Here is an 18324-nt window from a genome sequence, read left to right on the forward strand (position 1 = left end):
AAGATCGGTTAGGGTCTGGAACTCACTGCCACAGGCGGTGATTTCAGCAAATAATGTGGAATTGTTCAAGAAACTTTTGGACGATTTCTTAAGGGACCGTAATATACAGGGGTACAGGTACTCCTAGAATGAGATCCTAATAGGTTGGACTTGATGGACTAATGTCTTTATTCAACCTCAAATACTTTTTTCATGTTGGTTACAGGGGCAGATGTACGTTCCTCCATCAACATGGTTTCATTTGTTTTTGCGAACCACATGTCCATGGAAGGAAGATAGGATTGTTTCCAAAATACTGGTATGCATGCCCTAGCTGCATTCAGTACATGTATCCTTAGGGATTCTAAGTAGCTCTTCCTCAAGAAGTGGTTAAGATATAAAAAGTAAAAGGACTAGTTGACGTTCCAGGTTTATTCCTAACATTTTCTGAATGACTATTCTTACTTTATTCCGATAACAATTTATTGGAGGACACTCCCAAAAAATATAGAGAAGGGTACCTGAATTTTGATTGTATATTCATTGTATTTGATAGGTGATTAGGAAGATTTTATGTATGACTGTAGGCATTACTCACATCTGGTGAGTAGTTTTTCAGCCTCTTGGATTTTTTGGGGGGAAATTAAGGATTTATGAGTGAAATCTTGTGTGCAATCTTTTTACTGAAGGTATAGGTCATCTTCTGACTCATGGTGCTTGAGCAGAGTCGACCTGAGGGTCAGTGGCGTAACCAGAGTTATGGGCACCGGGGCAGAATTTTTTTTTGCCCCCCCCATTATATAAACATCCAGTGGAACTGTACCCCCACACACATATGAGCTAGGGAACTACGAGTCCAAGCATGCCATCATTGTCCCTGTACAACCCCCCCCCCCACACACACACACATCGTTGTAGTTCCCTAGCTGATATGTTATGTTATGAAGCTGTATTAATTACTGTCCACCTGAAAGTACTACAATGCCATTATAGAATTAAGAATAGAACATTTAGGTTTATCTATGTTTTATTCTATGTTCTATAATGGTATTGTATTAATTGTGAACTACAAGCGGCCAGTCCAACTGAGACTTTTAGTTCCCTGTAACTGATATGAGGCTGTATTAAAGTACTAGAGATTTACTATAAAGGCATTGTATTTCTAGTACTTTAATACCGCTAGGGGCCCAGTCCCTAGCGGTATTAGACCCTGCCGCATCCCGCCTCTACCCCGCCTGCTTCACGTCCCTGTGTGCCAGGCCCAGCTTGTAGTAGCGTATGGCCAGCTTTAGTGCAGAGGGACACATGCAGTGGCGTAATAACTAGAGGTGCACCGAAATAGGGGAAATATTAGGGGTCTAAACAGACCCCTGATATTTCCCTTTTAAAATAGAAAAAGAGATTGAGGAGACAAAGTCCTCAATCTCTTTTTCTGCAGCCCCAGTTATCAATGAACAGGAATCCTCTGAGTGTTTCTGTTCATTGATAACTTGAGAACATAGTATGGATACTATAACTACAACTATGAATGAACACGAGGAGATGTAGATCATTCCCATTAATTCATAATAGAGGATATAGTAAACATACCATGTCCTCTATCTACAAACACTCAGCGATCACTGATCACTGAGTGTTTGTTCTCGCTCTCCTCTCTGTGTCCGCCCCCACACCGCTCTGCCGGACTGTAATAGGTGGCTGAGTGGTGTGGGAGGAGAGACGCCGGCGGCTCACAGCGCTCTCCTCCCGCAGCGCTCGGCCGGCTGTCACTTTCTCTCCTCCCCGCTGGGACACAGAGCAGCGCCCAGCGGGGAGGAAAGAAACAACGGATTTTCGGCCGGCGCCCCCCCTTAGCTCTGCACCCGGGGGAAGCGCACCGACTGCCCCCCCCTCCCTGGTTGTTACGCCACTGCTGAGGGTTGGGACCTGGGATCAACACGCAGCTAAGCCCAGACCCCCATGAGGTTGGGAGGGTATTAGCGAGGGTTCCTTACAGTATGGGGGTGCAAAGCATCCCCCACACCATACACTTTGTGCTCATGTTGATGGGCCAAGGGCCTCACCCCCACATTCCTGGGCATGTGAATGCCAAGATCTTCAGGGGAGAGCTTATCTTAATCTGGAAACCCCTTTTAAAATAAAGGGGGCCCCAGATATCAAGCCCTTCCCCTTACTCACCCTCAATGAGTTAATATTACATAGTAGTTCAATAAGTAAATAAACACACCCACACTATGACGATCCTCTCCCACTGATACTCCCATTGTATATGACAGCTCCCAGCTTGCTGCTGTTTATCAACAAATAGGCCAGGGATTCCGGGTGATGTAATTTATCCCATATGTTTATGTCATTTGTAATAGAGGTATCAGCAGGAGAGAACTGTTGTGTTGTGGGTCGTCACTCATTGTGATTGACGTAGGATCTACATTGCTGGATGACGTAGGATTTACATCTGGGTTTTGTTTTTTTGTTTGTTTTTTTAATACAGAACTTATTCTAAGGCGTGTGTGTGCTTTACTGTTTAACTTTTTTCATGAATGAGTAACAAGGGGTCCTTGCTTATTCACATAGAGGAGAGAGCCAGATGTCTTGGGGCCCCCTTATTTTAAACGGATGTTCCAGATTCTGATGAGCTGGCTTATTCACCTACTGACTGGTACCAAAGTTTGTGGCTGAACATGGATGAGGAGGCAGAATGGAAACTGATTGTGCACCAGAAGGCAGAGTGGAAGCCATTTATGGCAGAGTAGGGGCATAGCCAGGGGAAAGCATGAGCCGATTAAGGCAGCAAGTAGATGATAATGGAGAGCTTAAGAGAAAAAAAGCAGTGGGCTTTGTTTGTAGACAGAGAAGGCTGATCATGAACCATTCTGAGAATAGATAGTGAGAAGCTAAGCTTGGTTAGGGGACAAAGGAGGTAGAGCTGAAGCTTACTGGTGTCACAAGTCAGTCTCTTTGGACCTGACTTGTGTTTTGTCTGTCCATGTCCCTTCTGCAGTTACAATACATCTTTGCAGAACCAACCTGTTTCTCACCTGCTATAGTTGTGTCTTTGCATGCCCAAACTGTGCTTATCTGGTATGTTAAATATGTGTTGCTACCTTTTCCGATGGACTTCTCCCTCCCTTGACATGTCTGAGAGTTAAGCAGATTCATCCAGTACATATCCTGCTTGTGTGCTTTCCTTCTCACCTTACAGATTAATATTGAGAAGGGCAGCTGGGCACTTCCTCTATTGGCATGCCTAGAAAAACGTGCTTACTGCCATTTGGAATTGCCTGAGCAAAGACCTCACTCTGTTCCCAGTAGGGCTGCAACAACTAATCAATTTAACTTTGTTGTCAATGATTCTCATTATTAGTTGATTCCGATTAGTTGAATCCCCCTGCCGCCAAACTGCGCCTCTGTTCTCACTGGGAGCCACTGCATGCTGTGGTCTGTGTCCTCTTTGATTAGAGGGGACACAAAGCCCTGCAGCCGATGCCCAGTGGGGAGTAGAGACCGCTGTTCCTCCGCTGCTGTTCCCCCGCTGCTGTGCCCGGTTCTTCCACTGCTGTGCCCAGTTCCTCCACTGCTGTGCAGTCTGGTGTACCCCATTGCTGACAGATCACCTTCAAATTTAGGGACCACTCCCACTGATCTAGCTGCTGTCAACAGAGGAAGTCTGCCTGCCAGTTTTCCACCCCAGGAAAGAATACTGCTGACAGAACTGGCACATAAGTCTCTGCCTATTTTAGAATTCTCTGTTTCCTTTAGGACTGCATAACTTCTTTTTCCTCCAGGACGATGTATGTATGCTACAGCAGTAACATTGTTGGACTGTACCCTCTGCGACAGAACCCAAGGCATTGTAATAGAGGGTGTCTAAATTTCCCCACCAGTACTCCACTCCGCAGTTTGTGGGTAGCACAGCAGGTAACAAAGCCAGTCCAGAATTTCTGTCTAGCCCAGCCAGTTCCTCACCTGTACATAGTGAGCGGCACCGGGTATTCTGTGAGAGATAGTTGGGGAGATAGCTGGAGAGTGAGGAGACCAGCAGCAGTTTTACTGTGAGATTGAGAGGACTTATCTCAAAAAGAACAAATCCCTAATCTGAAAGGCTGGCATCTGAGGATCGTCCACTGAACTGGCAGAAATGACTGCCTAATCTTAGTGCTGGGTTTACTAGCCACCAGATCAGAGACATTCTTGTCTTTGGAGAATGACATAGAACGATCCAGTAATGGGGGCTGTCTTTTCCACAAAGTCAAAAGCAGCCTTGAGTGGGTTTGAGTGAATGGGACTGTTTTGAAAGTGGAAACCATCACTCCCAGGACCCTCATGCAAATGTGTACTGAGGGACGTGACTGTGACCGAAGACACTGGACTAGATTTCACAGAGAATGAAGCTTGTCCAAGGGGGGGACTTTGGCCCTGACTGTATCTAACACGAGCCCCAGATACTCCAAGCGACACAAAAAGGCTAGTATTGGTGCCAATACTTTTGTGAACACCCAAGAAGCAGTAGAGCGACCAATAGGGAGAGCCACAAATTGAAAATGCGCCTCTCCTAGGAAAAAGCGCAGAAACGGCTGATGAGCATGAAGAATAGGGACATGAAGGTATGCATCCTTGATATCTATTAAGGCTAGGAAATATTCCTCTTGCAGGGAGGCAGTGGCAGAACAAATTGATTCCATCCGGAACTTGTGAACAGACAAAACATTTTTAGGTTCTTTAATTCTAAAATTGGACGAATCGGTTCACCTGGTTTTGGGACTGTGAATAGGTTGGAATAAAATCCCTGGAATCTTTCCACAATGGGTACGGGAACAGCCCTAGTCTAGATAGATGGCACAATGTATCAACCCAGGTGTCCACACTGTAACACTCCTGATTAGAAGACACTGAACCTGGTCATACCCTTTATCCAAACTGCCAAGGTCTGACAAACCTCTAGCGCTGCCACAACAGATTGGAGAGTAACTTCCAGTGTTATAACTTTTAGAAGGTTATTCACTAAGCTGCCGTAGACAGCCGAGCCGAACGGCGTTTGGCTATTCACTTCGGCTTAAATCAGCCATACATCGGCTAAAATCAGCCATACATTGTCTGCCTTCAGTCGGCCAAACAAGCTCTGCATGTTCAGCTGAGCTGAAGTGCAGAAGCCGTTTGGCTCAGCCAAGCCGAAGCATATGCGTTTGGCTCGGCTGCTGTACAGGCCATTGTGAATAGCCCGTACAGCAGCCCTTCATTTCGACTGAACTGAAAGGGCTCTGGTGGCCGAAGTAAGCCGAAAAATCAGCCAAAGCTACGACTGGATCCCTCGGCTCTTTAGTGAATATACCTTTTAGTGTTAATGGATACAGAGGTTATTAGGGCGACATCAAGTGGTCAATTGTATTATTGCATGGGAAAGTATACAGTATAATGGTTGAAGGATTAGTGACAAAGTGACAAAGTCGGTTGATGATGAAACGGGTCGGGTAGGCATGTCCACGCTGTCACACTATTGCAGTACACTCTGCCCCAGTACCAAGATGTTTGTGCAACCTGAACGTGGCCCTATCCGGAGGGGAAGCTGGAGGTGGATGGAGGGACAGTGGTGAGCGGAAGCAGAAACTGAAGGTTGGAATTTTGATTGTGTAAATGTAAGTTCTTTTACTTTCAATAGTTCTTTATTGAATTCAAGTTATGCATACATAGCAAAATGCATATAGTATAAACAACGTAAAGGTGTGGAAAACGTTAACCAGTCAGAATTAACATTCAGGATAGAGTATGCTGTGCAATGAAGAATAGTTCTATATAATTCCTGTTTATAGGCAGGATAGAAGGGGAGGGAAGGAGGACAAAAACAAATGGAAAGGGAGGAGGGGAGGAAGGAGGGAAGGCAAGGTATGGACCAGTTATGCATCAGGAAATAAGAGAAATCAAACAATACAGTATGGGTGTAAAATACGTTTTTCCCAAGCTAAGTGGAATATAGGAAAATAGTTATTTTTCATAGCAAACATTTTTTCATAGGAATATTGGATGTTGACTAAAGAAATCAGGTTAGTGATGTTAGGAGGAGTTGGTTGTAACCATCTAGGAGTAATCAACAATTTAGCTGCATAGAGAATATGTATAACATTAGTGCATCCACATAGTCTTCAGCAAAGTGGGGAATTAGAAGTAGATAATTTGGATAATTTGTATGGGGTATGATACCATCTATGGATAGTTTTTTGGAAAAGTTCCCAATGATTAGAGCAGCGGGATGCCTTATGTGATGCTTGAAGTGCCAGTTTCCATTGGGTATCTGAGAAGGAGGTACCAAATTCCTGTTCCCACTTAATCATGGGAGGGGTTTTGTGAAAATGATTATTGAGACCTAAGAGGGCATAGAATATAGAGATACCTCCTTTGATTGGAGTGGAGTTAAATAAGAATTTATTAAGGCTGGCATCTACAGGTATAGTTAGTGGTAACGGATGCGAAGCCAAGAAATGTGACACTTGTGGGTATCGGTATGTTTTACTTTTGGGGAGATTATATTGCTCGCACAAGGTATGCATAGATTTAAGCGTATTCTGGTTATAAAGGTCTTGTATGAAAGAAATCCCGGCGTTTCTCCAGTGTCTCAGATTCAGATGAGGGATGCGGCGTTCTATAAAATCTAGTTGAGTGGGAAATTTGTGGACGGATTTTGTACATGGAAAGGAGGTAGGTAAGGCTTTCAACATTGTTAGTGTGGATTGTATAGTTGGAAAGGGTGAGGAAAGGGGGACTGGGGTTACATTAAGTGACAATAGGAGGTTCACAACGGAGGTATAAGAAAGCAGGGAAAGTTCCATTTGAGCCCACAGTTTGTCTTGTGGATTTTGGCACCTTACTTTGGTACTTAGCGAGGTTAGGAAGGGCGAGTCCACCCATGGATTTATGTTTATAGAGGATTTGTGCAGAACATCTAGGTTTCTTAGTTTGCCAGACGAAAGTTTGCCAGACTTTTGTAGGTGGGTAAAAAAAGAGGTCGGGGGAAATATGGGAAGTGGTCGAAAGACATAGAGTAGTTTGGGAAGGATCAACATTTTAAACGCTACTACTCTACCACATACTTTAAGGTGAAATTTGGAAAGGGAGGCTAGGTCTTTAGGTATGGATTGAAGAAGCGGTTTGTAGTTGTAATTGTATAGTTTCGTTGTCGAGGCCAGGAGTTGAATACCTAAATAAGTGATGGATGTTTCCGACCAAGCATAGGGTAAGCTGCTTGTAAAGTTAGTTTCAGAGAGGTGGAAATATTGAGGCCTAGTAGGTGGGAAGTAAGTACCCTTGCATTAGGTGTGGAGTATAAAGCCAAAATTGCTTTCAGTATGGGGCCTACAAATCCAAACTTCAATAATACCGTTTTAAGGAAGTCCCAATTAATTCTGTTGAACGCCTTTTCGGCGTCCAGGGAGACAAAGAGGGAGGGGTTCTTGTAGAGTGCCATTTGTTTTAATATATTCAGTAGGCGTCTAGTGCCTGGCGACCATTTACAAAGCCTACTTGGTTACGGTTTATCAGTAGAGGGAGAATGTGTAGAAGTCTTCTAGACAGTATCTTTGCATATATTTTGACTTCAGTGTTCAGTAATGATATCGGTCTATGTTTTACCAGGGGAGGAGGGATCTTTGCTTGGTTTAGGGATGGTCACTATAATGCCTTGAAGCATTTCTTTCGGAAAGGTACCTAAGTACATGGTACGATTGTAAATCTCACAGAGGTGTGGAGCAAGAATGTGTTTAAAGCTTTTATAGTATGCATTAAGGTAACCATCAGGTCCCGGAGATTTATGTGATGGGAGAGAATCAATGGCTAGGATGATTTCATGAGTGGTAACAGGAGCGGATAGATCTGAGACTTGCTCCGTCATAAGATGGGGAAGGTTGATAGAGCTAAGAAATTAGTTAATTTGTGTGGCAGTGGGTTGGTGAGTAGTGGGGTCATCTCGTAGGTTATACAGAGATTGGTAGTATTGTTTAAAGATATCAGTCATCTGTTGAGGGTGGGTGATTTTGGTCCCTGTGACCGGATCAGTGAGGTGAGAGAGCCTGGATTTATGCGAACAGGCTTTCAGCCTCTTAGCTAGAAAAGAACCTGCTTTGTTGTCAAGGGCATAAGAGTCAGCTTTAATGCGTTTTAAGGAGTACTCATATTTGTGGAGGAGGAGTAATCTTAGATTCTGTCTCAATTCCATTTATTGAGCTCTTCCGTATTAGTGATTGAAAGCAGTAGGTGTGCAATTTGGGAAGAGCAAAGTAAGTTTTTTTAACCGTTTCTTAATAAAGTGTTTAAAGGTTTTATGCTATGCGGCTTCTCTCTCTCTTTGTTTGGAGTGGTGTTTTACACTAAGCTGAGTATCGGTTATAAGAATCTGGATGCTGAAGATTTGGATTGCTGTCTGACAACTGTGCAATTTTTTTAAAGGAAGGCTACTGACCATTTATTTCTTGGTCTTTCTTTAGTCTGGTGAGTGCGGTGTGTAAAAAGGTAAAGGACACTTTGGCATGGAATTGAAGGTTTCTCTTATTATGAACACTGAGAACTTTTAACGAAGCTCATTGTTTGTACAGATTAAGGAGCACATTATATGTGTATTACAATTGGTGGAGTTTGACACATTATTGCGTGTGGACACTGGACTTTTTATATGCTTTTGTTATATGTTTTTCAGATTTTCATTTTTGTATTTATATTGTTCTGATATTTGATTTCAAACACTTGATAATAGTGGGGGAGCACAGTATACTTTAGATAATTTAGGTTGGAGATACAGCCTTACTAGAGAAAAACACCTTAAAGAGTCCCTCCAAACATTTGTCCACAACATCCTTAAAGGTAGGAACATCCTCTACTGGCAGTGTGTTGGAGATTTGTGCAGATGGGAAATAGCTGCTTTCACTTCTGGCACAACCCATTTCTTGAGGAGAGAATCATCAAAGGGGTACTGCTGAACAAAATGTTTTGGAGGAGAAGATAGTTTCTGTGGGTGTAGCCAATCAGCATAGAGAACCTACTCCACTGGAGAAGGTACAGGAAAAGTTTTGGGAACCTTCCTCATCTTTCCTGGCTGGTCATTACCAGAGGATTAATAGAAAGACAGGGTGGTCATTACCAGAGGATTAATAGAAAGACATTGTCCGACCTTGTCAGTTAACACCGCTATGGGATTACATAATTTTGTGGTTATTGCAATGCTGCTGAGGGGATTTTCTCCATGGATGTTCTTAACCCCTCAGCGACCAAATGCTTCCAACATGGCAGAAGTCTGAGTAATGTAAATTGACATAGACTTATCTCATCTATACTAAGAAATGATTAATGAGACCCCACTGAGAGACACAACACAGGTAAGGAATTAAAGGGTAATTTAACAGACAAATCATCCACAACTTGTCCCTTGGAGAATTGCAAGGCAACCCACTACGCCCACCAGCAGCTGCCATGCCAGACCTGCTTTTACCTCCAGTCTCCTTACATCTTAAAACCGCCATGTGAGTGCCCCCTTGAGGTACTTACAGCCTTTGACCACCTACCCTGACCAGTGCCTTAGTCCCTCAGTGCCACTAAACCACTGCATCCAAAAAAGCTATTTCCCTCCATGCGACCTGATGGGAGATGTCAGGAAGCCCATTGAGGAACCTGACCTGGGGCAGCAGAGAGAGTAAATCCGACCTTGTACACACTAGAGCTGCTAGGCCTGTAAGGTTGCTGCAGAATAAGGAATTTACAGCATAGTCTACAGAATGTGGCAGCATGGACTAGGGAATCTACAGCATGGGATATGAAATGAGATGTTGTGGATTAGATAGACAATGAGGATCACCAGCACTCAGAAGATGACGTTAAAATCTTGATGTTCCTTTCATCAGGGCAACATAGTGACAATCAATGTAACACAAAAGCTCTCATATATACACACATATATACATGCGTTGCATTGATTTGAATGTCATCTTCTGAGTGCTGGTGATCCTCATTTTCCAATGGAATGATGTACACTGTGCCAACCGTGATTATCACTACAAGCACCACCATTGCTATTGGTCCTAAACGCTGTTAGGAGTGCTGGGGGACACATCTGTGTTGTGGAATAGGGAATGTAGAACATGGCATATTAAATGAGATGGTGTGGAATAGGGAACATTTAGCATGACATATAGACTGAGGCAGTGTGTGGAATATGGAAGTACAGCATGGCATATAGTATGAGGCATTGTGGAATTGGGAACATACAGCATAGCATATAGAATGAGGCATTGTGGATTAGGAAAAGTACAGCATGGCATATAGAATAAAGCGGTGTGAAATAGGGAACATACAGCATGGCATATAGAATAAGGCAGTGTGGAATAAGGAATGTACAGCATGGCATTTGTAGCGTACTAGAAGATTTTTATCTACCACATACTTTAAGGTGAAATTTGGAAAGGGAGGCTAGGTCTTTAGGTATGGATTGAAGAAGCGGTTTGTAGTTGTAATTGTATAGTTTCGTTGTCGAGGCCAGGAGTTGAATACCTAAATAAGTGATGGATGTTTCCGACCAAGCATAGGGTAAGCTGCTTGTAAAGTTAGTTTCAGAGAGGTGGAAATATTGAGGCCTAGTAGGTGGGAAGTAAGTACCCTTGCATTAGGTGTGGAGTATAAAGCCAAAATTGCTTTCAGTATGGGGCCTACAAATCCAAACTTCAATAATACCGTTTTAAGGAAGTCCCAATTAATTCTGTTGAACGCCTTTTCGGCGTCCAGGGAGACAAAGAGGGAGGGGTTCTTGTAGAGTGCCATTTGTTTTAATATATTCAGTAGGCGTCTAGTGCCTGGCGACCATTTACAAAGCCTACTTGGTTACGGTTTATCAGTAGAGGGAGAATGTGTAGAAGTCTTCTAGACAGTATCTTTGCATATATTTTGACTTCAGTGTTCAGTAATGATATCGGTCTATGTTTTACCAGGGGAGGAGGGATCTTTGCTTGGTTTAGGGATGGTCACTATAATGCCTTGAAGCATTTCTTTCGGAAAGGTACCTAAGTACATGGTACGATTGTAAATCTCACAGAGGTGTGGAGCAAGAATGTGTTTAAAGCTTTTATAGTATGCATTAAGGTAACCATCAGGTCCCGGAGATTTATGTGATGGGAGAGAATCAATGGCTAGGATGATTTCATGAGTGGTAACAGGAGCGGATAGATCTGAGACTTGCTCCGTCATAAGATGGGGAAGGTTGATAGAGCTAAGAAATTAGTTAATTTGTGTGGCAGTGGGTTGGTGAGTAGTGGGGTCATCTCGTAGGTTATACAGAGATTGGTAGTATTGTTTAAAGATATCAGTCATCTGTTGAGGGTGGGTGATTTTGGTCCCTGTGACCGGATCAGTGAGGTGAGAGAGCCTGGATTTATGCGAACAGGCTTTCAGCCTCTTAGCTAGAAAAGAACCTGCTTTGTTGTCAAGGGCATAAGAGTCAGCTTTAATGCGTTTTAAGGAGTACTCATATTTGTGGAGGAGGAGTAATCTTAGATTCTGTCTCAATTCCATTTATTGAGCTCTTCCGTATTAGTGATTGAAAGCAGTAGGTGTGCAATTTGGGAAGAGCAAAGTAAGTTTTTTTAACCGTTTCTTAATAAAGTGTTTAAAGGTTTTATGCTATGCGGCTTCTCTCTCTCTTTGTTTGGAGTGGTGTTTTACACTAAGCTGAGTATCGGTTATAAGAATCTGGATGCTGAAGATTTGGATTGCTGTCTGACAACTGTGCAATTTTTTTAAAGGAAGGCTACTGACCATTTATTTCTTGGTCTTTCTTTAGTCTGGTGAGTGCGGTGTGTAAAAAGGTAAAGGACACTTTGGCATGGAATTGAAGGTTTCTCTTATTATGAACACTGAGAACTTTTAACGAAGCTCATTGTTTGTACAGATTAAGGAGCACATTATATGTGTATTACAATTGGTGGAGTTTGACACATTATTGCGTGTGGACACTGGACTTTTTATATGCTTTTGTTATATGTTTTTCAGATTTTCATTTTTGTATTTATATTGTTCTGATATTTGATTTCAAACACTTGATAATAGTGGGGGAGCACAGTATACTTTAGATAATTTAGGTTGGAGATACAGCCTTACTAGAGAAAAACACCTTAAAGAGTCCCTCCAAACATTTGTCCACAACATCCTTAAAGGTAGGAACATCCTCTACTGGCAGTGTGTTGGAGATTTGTGCAGATGGGAAATAGCTGCTTTCACTTCTGGCACAACCCATTTCTTGAGGAGAGAATCATCAAAGGGGTACTGCTGAACAAAATGTTTTGGAGGAGAAGATAGTTTCTGTGGGTGTAGCCAATCAGCATAGAGAACCTACTCCACTGGAGAAGGTACAGGAAAAGTTTTGGGAACCTTCCTCATCTTTCCTGGCTGGTCATTACCAGAGGATTAATAGAAAGACAGGGTGGTCATTACCAGAGGATTAATAGAAAGACATTGTCCGACCTTGTCAGTTAACACCGCTATGGGATTACATAATTTTGTGGTTATTGCAATGCTGCTGAGGGGATTTTCTCCATGGATGTTCTTAACCCCTCAGCGACCAAATGCTTCCAACATGGCAGAAGTCTGAGTAATGTAAATTGACATAGACTTATCTCATCTATACTAAGAAATGATTAATGAGACCCCACTGAGAGACACAACACAGGTAAGGAATTAAAGGGTAATTTAACAGACAAATCATCCACAACTTGTCCCTTGGAGAATTGCAAGGCAACCCACTACGCCCACCAGCAGCTGCCATGCCAGACCTGCTTTTACCTCCAGTCTCCTTACATCTTAAAACCGCCATGTGAGTGCCCCCTTGAGGTACTTACAGCCTTTGACCACCTACCCTGACCAGTGCCTTAGTCCCTCAGTGCCACTAAACCACTGCATCCAAAAAAGCTCTTTCCCTCCATGCGACCTGATGGGAGATGTCAGGAAGCCCATTGAGGAACCTGACCTGGGGCAGCAGAGAGAGTAAATCCGACCTTGTACACACTAGAGCTGCTAGGCCTGTAAGGTTGCTGCAGAATAAGGAATTTACAGCATAGTCTACAGAATGTGGCAGCATGGACTAGGGAATCTACAGCATGGGATATGAAATGAGATGTTGTGGATTAGATAGACAATGAGGATCACCAGCACTCAGAAGATGACGTTAAAATCTTGATGTTCCTTTCATCAGGGCAACATAGTGACAATCAATGTAACACAAAAGCTCTCATATATACACACATATATACATGCGTTGCATTGATTTGAATGTCATCTTCTGAGTGCTGGTGATCCTCATTTTCCAATGGAATGATGTACACTGTGCCAACCGTGATTATCACTACAAGCACCACCATTGCTATTGGTCCTAAACGCTGTTAGGAGTGCTGGGGGACACATCTGTGTTGTGGAATAGGGAATGTAGAACATGGCATATTAAATGAGATGGTGTGGAATAGGGAACATTTAGCATGACATATAGACTGAGGCAGTGTGTGGAATATGGAAGTACAGCATGGCATATAGTATGAGGCATTGTGGAATTGGGAACATACAGCATAGCATATAGAATGAGGCATTGTGGATTAGGAAAAGTACAGCATGGCATATAGAATAAAGCGGTGTGAAATAGGGAACATACAGCATGGCATATAGAATAAGGCAGTGTGGAATAAGGAATGTACAGCATGGCATTTGTAGCGTACTAGAAGATTTTTTTGTACCCTAATAGAATTATCCCAGCTCCATTCAGATAGGGTAGACCTACAATTGACTGCAGTGACAGCTTAGCCAATGGGTACCCAAGTCGGCCCCAAAGATGAAGGGAGCTGTGCCTTAAGTTGTACTGTGCTCCATTCAGACCCCTATCAGCATGAACCCGCATTGATTGCAGTGACACCAAGGCCAATCGGTCTCCAGGTGAGGATAGGTGTTTACCTTTTTAGTTAATCTGTGCACCATTCAGACCTCTCATTAGCGCAGACTCAAAGTGGTTGTAGTGCCAGACAGTTCAGATAATCAGTGCTGTCACTTCTTCTGCCGTGCTCTGCATTAGATGAGTCATCAGTCAGAGCCCAGCAAAGGAAGTGTATCTTTCCCTGCCCCAGCTCTTTGTTTACATTTGACATCAGCGACCAGCTGTGCTATCTGTCACTACGGGTCTGCGCTGATGGGAGGCACAGCTGAATGGGGCACAACTTACTAAAGGGGCAAATCACCACTGTCCCTGAGTGGTGTGGTGCCTATGGCACATGCCCTGCCTGCCATTCCTTAGATACACCACTGCTGGGGACCCCTGTGCTGCAAAGCCATAGCACTATATACTAAACTACTGTGCAGAGAAATGTAAATTAAAAACTGCTTTTATTATTATACAGGATTTATATAGCGCCAATAGTTTGCACAGCGCTTTACATTATAAGGAAGACATTACAGTCACAATACAATTTAAGACAAGATGGTAAGGAGGGCCCTGCCTGTGAGTGCTTACAATCTAAAAATCTTTTATACAATTTATTACAGATTACTAATCTTGCCAGCAGTAGCCCTTTATATAAAATTACTAATATTCCTTTTAACTGCCTAAAATATCAAATCTCTTTTATTTTTATGTGTGTCAGATTCAGGGAATGGTGGTGACACAGATCAGACATTCAGCATGGTCCTTTGTTCCAACTATTCTGTTTCTTCTCCATCAGACAGACACTTTGGTTGCCACCTGGCATTAACTCATGGTCCTGCCTCCTGTAGGCAGAATTATTATTACTATTTATATATAAAGATATAGTGCCGAGCTGACAATTTACGCCGTGCTTTACATAATTGCACATTCACATCAGCCCCTGCCCTCAAGGAGCTTACAATCTAAGGTCCCTATCTCACATGCGTACATATGAGGGCCAATTTAGACAGGAGCCAGCATGTCTTTGGAGCGTGGGTGGAAACCGGAGGAAACCTACGCAAGCACAGGGAGAACATACAAACTCCTTGCAGATAGTGACCTGGCCAGGATTCAAAACATGGACCCACAGTGCTGCAAGGTAGAAGTACTAACCTCTATGCCACTGTGTTGCCCCTACATAGTTTATCAGAACAAATGAAACAGTGCTGCAGCCTTTTGCAGTAACAGTGATAGAAATCAGGCAGGTCTTTGCACCAGTATAGCTTATCCAGGGCAGTCATCAGAAATTTTGGGGCCCCATACACAGCTTCAGGCCTGGGCTCCCCACCTGCCCACCAACACTCCGCAGGTCTGTCCACTTTCTGTCCCAACAAATCCGCTCACAGGCCATCCCACCGAGTATTTCAGTGCACCCACTTTTAACACTCCTAACCTTGTGTTCTGCCTTTATACAAGCCCTACCCACATATACACATTGTGTTACAGAAATTAACTATTAATTATTACCTATTAGATATTATTAGAAAAAAGAACACAGTACTCAATAGTAATTAATGCACAGTTTAGTAGCAAATAAAGCAGAGCTCAGTAGTAAAGAACGCAGAGCTTGGTAGTAAATAATGCAGTAACACAGTACTGTACCACTACAATGCTTAACAATAACACTGGGCACCTGGAATATTATATACAGACAAAATCAATACTGGTGATAACACTAAACTTTTTTTTTTTTTACAGAAGCTAGAGAGTTTACCCTAGTCCACATACAGATATGTGTCATTATACTTCTTCACTCTTTCCCTACAGCTGCTACAGCTCTCCCCCTTCCCCCAGTTCTGTGTCTGAACTTTCCCATTTATTTACCTTGTCAGTTCTGAGATGGACAGGAGCCACTCTAACAAACAAAAGCCAGGATGCAGCTCCCCAGGGACACGCAAGTGAAAAGCAGGACTGGCAACTATGGGGTGTGTGGGTAGGGTTGCCAACTTTTCTTTAAGCGAAACCCAAACACTCTAGTGCCGCACAGCAATTTTGGGAGAATATAGAGGAGAGACAGCCACAACAGAGCACAAGGAGAGACAGCCACAACAGAGCACAAGGAGAGACAGCCAGATGAGAGACATCCTAGGGAGAGAGTGAGAAGAGACAGACAAGGGAGAGAGCGAGAAGAGACAGTCTGGAGAGAAAGTAAATACATCCAGGAGAGAGAGCAAGGAGACAGCCAGGGGAAAGAGCAAGGAGACAGCCAGGGGAAAGAACGGAGAGACAGCCAGGAGGATGAGTGATGAGAGACAGCCAGGACAGGAACATTGAGGAGAGACAGCCAGGAGAAAGAGCAAGGAGTAAACCAGTAGCATGAGCGAGCAGAGACAGCCAGAATGAGCGAGAAGAGACAGCCAGGAGCATGACCGAGGAGGGACAGCCAGTAGAGAGCCAGGAGGATGAGTGAGGATAGACTGCCAGGGGAAAGAAGAGAGACAGCCAAGACGATGAGCAAGGAGAGACCGCCAGGGGAGACAGCAATGAGAGACAGCCTGGGGAGACAGCAATGATAGACAGCCAGGGGAGACAGCAATGATAGACAGCCAGGGGAGAGAGCAAGTAGACTGGCAGGTGAGAGAGTGAGGAGAGACAGCTAGGAGCATGAGTGATGAGAGACAGCCAGGATAGGAACATTGAGGAGAGACAGCCAGGAGAAAGAGCAAGGAGTAAACCAGTAGCATGAGCGAGCAGAGACAGCCAGAATGAGCGAGAAGAGACAGCCAGGAGCATGACCAAGGAGGGACAGCCAGCAGAGAGAGCCAGGAGGGTGAGTGAGGATAGACTGCCAGGAGAAAGAGAAGAGAGACAGCCAAGAGGATGAGCAAGGAGAGACAGCCAAGGAAGAGAGCAATGAGAGACAGCCTGGGGAGACAGCAATGATAGACACCCAGGGGAGACAGCAATGATAGACAGCCAGGGGAGAGAGCAAGTAGACTGGCAGGCGAGAGAGTGAGGAGAGACAGCTAAGGGAAAGAGCGAGGAGTGACAGCCTGGAGCATGAGCAAGGAGAGATAGTAAGGCGAGACAGCCAGAGGGGAGAACAATGAGAGACAACCAGGAGGATGAGCAAGGAGAGACTGCCAGAAGCGATGGCCAGGGGAAAGAGAGGAGAGACAACCAGGAGGATGAGTGAGCGGAGAGAGTGAGGAGAGACAGCCAGGGGAAACGGCAAGGAGAGACAACCAGTAGCATGAGCGAGGAGAGACAGCCAGGAATTTGAGCCAGAAGAGCGAGGAGAGACAGCCAGGGGAGAGAGCAAGGAGAGGCTGCCAGGAGAGAGAGAGAGCGAGGAGAGGCTGCCAGGAGAAAGCCAGGCGAGACAGCCAGGGAAGTGAGCACAGCGAGAGAGCCGAGGGAGGGGGCAAGGAGAGACAGTCAGGGGAAAGTGCAATTAGAGACAGCCAGAGAGATTAGCAGGAAGAGACTTCCAGGAGCATGAGTGAGGAGAGACAGAAAAGGGAAAGAGCGAGGACAGACAGCCAGGCGAGAAAGGAAAGACAGCCGGGAGAGAGAGTGAGGAGAAACAGCCAGGAGAGAGGAGAGATAGCAAAGTGAAAGAAAGAAGAGACAGCCAGGAGGAAAAATTATCAGAGACCGCAAGGAGAGACAGCCAGGGGGAGAGAGCGAGGAGAGATAGCCAGGAAAGAGAGTGAGGAGAGATAGGGAACAACACATCTGCCTAAAGCAGAACCCCTGTGCCCTTTAAGACTTATCTGCACCCTCTGTTTCAGACATCTCCTTGCTCCTTGAGTTCCAGCATCCCTTCATATCCCGTGCCTTCTCCATGCACTCAAGTTGGAACACCAGGACCCTGTGGTTGCCCCTGTCTGCCTGTCATTGTGCCATCTTGTGTCCAGGTTTCCCTGTCTGCCTGACATTGTGCCATCTTGTGTCCAGGTTTCAGCTGTTCTGAAACCCCAAAACAGCACATTAGGACACAAAACTCGAACTGTCTGTGTGAATCCCAGACGCGTAGCACCCCTAGGGGGAGGCCACAGGCCCCCTCTTGGCCACAGGCCTTTGGGCATTGTCGGAGTGTCTGAAGGTCAGTCTGCCCCTGTACACTATACAGCAAAAATTTGTTGGTTAGGGCCCTTATGTGTGTATTGGCCGTTCCCCCCTTAATGGGAGCTTATCTAACATTTTATGTCGGCTTGAGAGTCTGGATCCACCATGGACACTAGGGGTCGCCACGAAGTAGCTCTATAGTGTCATTCTCAAATGTATTAATGCAAGGAACTCCATGCATTGAAAGTCCAAGCACTTTCTTACATGGGGGAATTATACTCTGACCCCAAGGATTATTAAATTTATTTATTTCAGTTTACTAATTTAAGCTTTCCAGTGTTATTTAGTTGTCTTTTTTTTTTTTTTTTACC

The 18324-nt window shown here is 44.3% G+C and overlaps 1 protein-coding gene across 1 annotated transcript in view; it reads left to right on the forward strand.

Moving 5' to 3' along the window:
* The window catches only part of LOC108796752 (rho GTPase-activating protein 23-like), a 257499-nt gene that overhangs the window by 4408 nt on the left and 234767 nt on the right, over positions 1-18324 (forward strand). The window lies entirely within an intron of this gene.

Source organism: Nanorana parkeri, unplaced genomic scaffold (genome assembly GCF_000935625.1).
Source record: "Nanorana parkeri isolate BGI_ZX_2015 unplaced genomic scaffold, ASM93562v1 scaffold1165, whole genome shotgun sequence".
NCBI lineage: Eukaryota > Metazoa > Chordata > Amphibia > Anura > Dicroglossidae > Nanorana > Nanorana parkeri.